This window comes from Mugil cephalus, chromosome 8 (genome assembly GCF_022458985.1).
Source record: "Mugil cephalus isolate CIBA_MC_2020 chromosome 8, CIBA_Mcephalus_1.1, whole genome shotgun sequence".
In the NCBI taxonomy this organism is placed as follows: Eukaryota; Metazoa; Chordata; class Actinopteri; order Mugiliformes; family Mugilidae; genus Mugil; species Mugil cephalus.
In genome coordinates, this window is record NC_061777.1 from 26,740,591 (window position 1) to 26,745,488 (window position 4,898).

Genomic DNA, 4,898 nt, shown 5'->3' on the forward strand with positions numbered 1-4,898 from the left:
CCTCTCCCACCATGCTAATTGCTGCGTTTAGGGACTGTGGGAAAAGCCTCACACATGTGCCAAAATCACTAAAATCAGAATCTAGCTTTATTGGCCAAATATGTGTGCACATACAAGGAATTTGACCCCCATCACTTTGCTTACTTGTACCAAAAGACAATACGTAAAAATAAAAACGTAAAAATTGTCTTTTTCAGACCACTGTATATACAACAGTTGGACAGTGAGTATTTACATTTAATGTAGTTATTGATCATGCAAATGATCTCACACTCTGTGACTGCTCAGAGTTTTCCAGCAGTCTGTGGAGATTTTACTGGCCTGCTTCCTAACCCTGGATTGTTGCAGCCCCTGCATGGAGGGAAAGTCAGTGCCAGTAATTTCCCCTGCAGTCTGTCCCTGTCATGTCTGGTGGCAGATCCAAACAAGACCATGAAACAACACTAAAATGTAAAAAAAAAAAAAAAAAAAAAAAAACAACAACCTCCAATTGCTCTTAGGCAGAGCCTTATAACTTCACTTACAACTGCAAGTATACAATTGTCAAGATATGAGGAGGCCCCCGGAAGGACGCATCTTCACACCGAATGAGCACCTTGGTTTGTTAGTCAGCAAACCAACAATCTAACCAACACACAGCCACCGAAACTTCAGTAAATCACTGCGCAGGTTAGAGTGCAGTCATACCAGAGAGCAGAGAAAACAGAACATTGTGGGTTGTTAACCACTGTTACGATGTTGGAGAGTCCTGATTCAACATTATATATTTTTTAGTTATGGTCTTGTTGCTCTTCCTGTCAATCATCTGCATGTGGAATTAATTAAGTACTGCTTTACTCTTGTTCTCCACATATATTAAGTGTCTTTCAGTTTAGAAAAGTTTCTCAATCACACCTATGCTATCACACCAGTGTTGATCAAGTGGAGATCAAGAAATGAGAATTTAATTGACAACCAAGCATACATAAGCTTCTTGCCATCTCTAGTCAATCACAGCTAACAGACACATGCCGCAGCTCAGAGGGGTCGGTGACAGAAGGGTCAAAAGCCCAAAGGTTAGGAGCCACGAGTCTGTAACATTAAGATCAACTAATGTCTTCCGGATAGATCAAAGCCTTAAATGGAAGGCATTTAGGGTCTTCAGTGCAACTTAGGGGCAAGCACATGACAAACACACAGACACCCCTGCATGAGTTGAAAAGTCATTAGGAGAACTGTGAGAATTGTGAGGCATTCATGTGATACTTGCTGTTGTTCACACACACTCTCTTACTAATACAGGAAGGCCTGTTCTTCTCCACTATTTATCCCATATATTTAAAACAGCGTCACAGTCCGTTTGAGCCAGAGAGAGACAGAGAGCGAGAGAAAGAGAGAGACAAAGGGAAACAATGAGAGAGCGTTGGACAGAAGAAGGTGAAAACAAAAGCACAAAAGGGATATAGAGAATGACACGCAGAGGAACTGAGAGAAAAAGAAGAAGATGAAACATGGGTGGGGTGGGGGAAAAAGGGGAAGCTAGGAAGGGAGGAAGGAGAGAAGGACATGGAGAAAAACAAGAAAGAGTTATCAGTTATTTAAACCAGTCAACGCAAATATTGTTTAACATTGCTCTTTGCTCTTCTTTATTATCTGTATTTCATGTTGATGTTTTTGATTTATTTGACCCAGCCTACCCAGTAAAGTCTCTCTTATTATTCCAGTAACTTAGAACTTCATCACACTACTGTAAATTCTAACATCAAATAAATTTAGTGGTCCTTAGTTAGTCTTTGTCAACTTGTCGTCAAAATTTGTATCAGCTCATTGTTTTTAAGTTCAATCCCCCTGGAAACAGTACATTTTTGGATAAAGAGCTTTTTTTTTTTCTTTTTTTTACAACACATGGACATGCGTAGAGAAGTCCAATTCTTCTTCTTCTTGTCAATTGTTTTTATGTATTTTGTGCATTTTAAATAAAAACTGCTCCATACACATTTGTAGACTACTGGAAATGAAAGGATGCACATAAGACAAAGATCATTCAAATTAGAAAAGTCTAATTTAAATTAGAGAAAAGTCTAATTACATTATTTGAATGGGTATAATAGCAAACTTGAACCAAGAGTACATCTGATGAATCATTTATTACTGTAGTGTATATCTGCTCTTGCCCTTTATTTTTCAATTTTTTGTTTCCTAAAGTCTAAATTATGCTGTACGGTCTCTACATTGTTTTTATTTTTACGCTTAATTGATTAATTCTGTGAGCAAGCTAAATGAGCAAAGTTTCAGAGTCAAATTCCTTGTGTGTGCACACAAAAGGAGGCCAATAAGGTGTCGGAATCAGGAGGCTGATTCTGATTCTGATGCATGTTCATAGTCGGACTTATTCAAGGCCTTGAAGTGTCAAGGCTTTGTCCACAGGTTCAGGAAGTTCTTGTGTAAGCCAGTTCACTGAGGACCATCTGACCATAATGCCTGTGGAGAATTACATTTTCCATTCGCACCACAGCATCCACAGACATTTTGGAGTGTACGATGACAAAGTAATTTCCCTCGTGGATCATTAAAGTCTGTCTAAGTCTAAGTCTAAGTCTAAGTCTAAGTCTAAGTTCCTTCCTGCTGAGATGTAAGCTGCTCCAGTGTTGTCCACTAGTTAGTGCAGGTATTGTACCATGCTCTCTCTGACAGCAACACAGCGATGACTGAGCAAAGACAAACACAGAGGAGTAAGATACACACAAATCAAGAGATGATGTTTCTCTACACTTCACTTCAGCGACACTAGTGATAATTAATACAGCCTCTCCCCTACTCCTCCACGGACCAGAATTCAACAAAGCACTTACAATCCAGCCGTGGCTGCAGTGTCACACCATGCAAGGCCAGATTGGTCTGTTTGTGAATGAAGGCATTAGTTGATTGTGCCTCCTCCTATGGCTCCAAGGCTTTCTGGAAGTGAGCATCTGGCTCTTCTAAGGCATTGGTAGCTGCACATGCAACTGCAGAGTGTAGGTTTTCCATCTGTGTATGTATAGATAGATATAAATATAGATATAGACTATGATGTCATGTGCAAGATGGTGGGAATTGTTCATAATAGTCTAGATTTTCTTTAGGGTGATTACACCTGCCTCTGATATCAGGGACTCCAGCTCTGCCCCTACCACAGAGCCTGTCATCAGTTTGTCCAGCCACAAGGTTCCCTTCTTCTTAGTGCTGTCTCCCCAGCACACCACAGTGTAGAAGAGGGCACTATGTCCAGTAGCTTCTGTCAGATATTAAACAATCTTAGATAGTGTGAAGCAGTAGGACAGACTCTCTACAGGTTTGGTCAAAGTCTTCATGGTCTTCAGGCTACAGTTACTAGGTGTCTTACCTGGTGAACAGCCAAACACTTTTTACTTTCCTTTCCCTTCATTCAATACATTGAATACAAGGTTGCAGATAAAACACTTCAACAAGTGGTTCAAGAATCAGATGGATAAATGTTTAATTCTACAGCTTATTTTACAATGGATCTGAGGTGTCTGAACCAAGGGCTTCACTACAGAGGTCCTCTTGGCAGTTTGAGTTGAAGCTTTAGAGCATAAGACAAGGCAAGACAAGACACAATAGAACTGTCTTGATAAAGTCAAAATGGTTATAATTGATATAGATGGTTATAATTATACCTATAAATATTCCTACAGCGTGTTTATTCAAGTAAACATGTAAATGTAGCTGATTTATTGTACAGTAGCCTTTCAAAAGACATGGTTGAATAGTTCAGACAAATAGCTTTACAAGGAAAACAATTCCGTGATGTGTGACTCTACCAACAGACACTAAATAAAACAAAGCTAGTGTTTCCACTAAAGATGGTTATCATCATTTATCAGCTTGTCTTCAGAGGGACCAATCTTTTCTTTTCAGTCTCTCCAACAGCACTGACAGTAGAGACGCTCTGCTCCTTGATGCAGGAGGAGGAGATGGCAGGACGGCTGAAAACTCAACAGTGCTTTCCCAAAGACAGTTGCCCCTCATCTCAGTGGGTGTGTGGGACTCCACTCTGAGCTAAAGGAAGACCTTGAGGTCTCATGTCCATCACCTGCCATTAGAGCCTTCCTGCAAGCAAGGACAGCCACCTGACTGCCAAGAAAGACTTGGACCCTGAAGTCTTCTTCTGGCACAGACAGACTTCTTTAAAAGAGAAATCTTTTAATTAAACCACTTGATCTCAGTCACATGGTGTTAGTGGCACAATAAGACTAAATTAAGTTATCTGCTCTGTCATAGTTGATGTTCTGACTGAACTCACAGGTGATGATCGTCAAGACATATTCATTTACTACACTTCCAGCCGATCACCACTGCTAGAATACTGGAATTATATATAAAAAACTAAATGTATTAGATTTAATTGAGTGAACCTGAATAAGTTAGCAAGTATAACTAAATCGGAATGTGTGGATAATGGTTATTTAAAAAGGTGCAATTTTTGTCAAGTAGAGAACAATGAATGTTAAATAAATATAATGTAATTAGATAAAGTATATCATTTTGGTGTATGTCGTCATTTATGGATGTGTTTTTACTCTGGTTCAAGGAGCAGATGAATAAATGTTTGGCTCTACAACTTGTTCTACAATTACTGGACAGTGTTGTTGGACAGTCAGAACAGAAGCTTTTACTTTGATGGTTTGATGCTTAAAGAAATTTGCTTATTTTCTTTGTAGGCAAACTGAGGAGATTAAATCTGTGCTCATTTCTTTGTGAGCAAAGAGAGAGTCATCTCAGTTCAATTTAATTCAATTATAAGAACTTTATTTTTCTGTGAGGAACTTCATTTGTGCCAGAGCTTCTTCATCTTAGACAAACACAAAATGACATTATGTTACTGAGTAATATTTAATGTAGGTAAGAGCACAACAAAT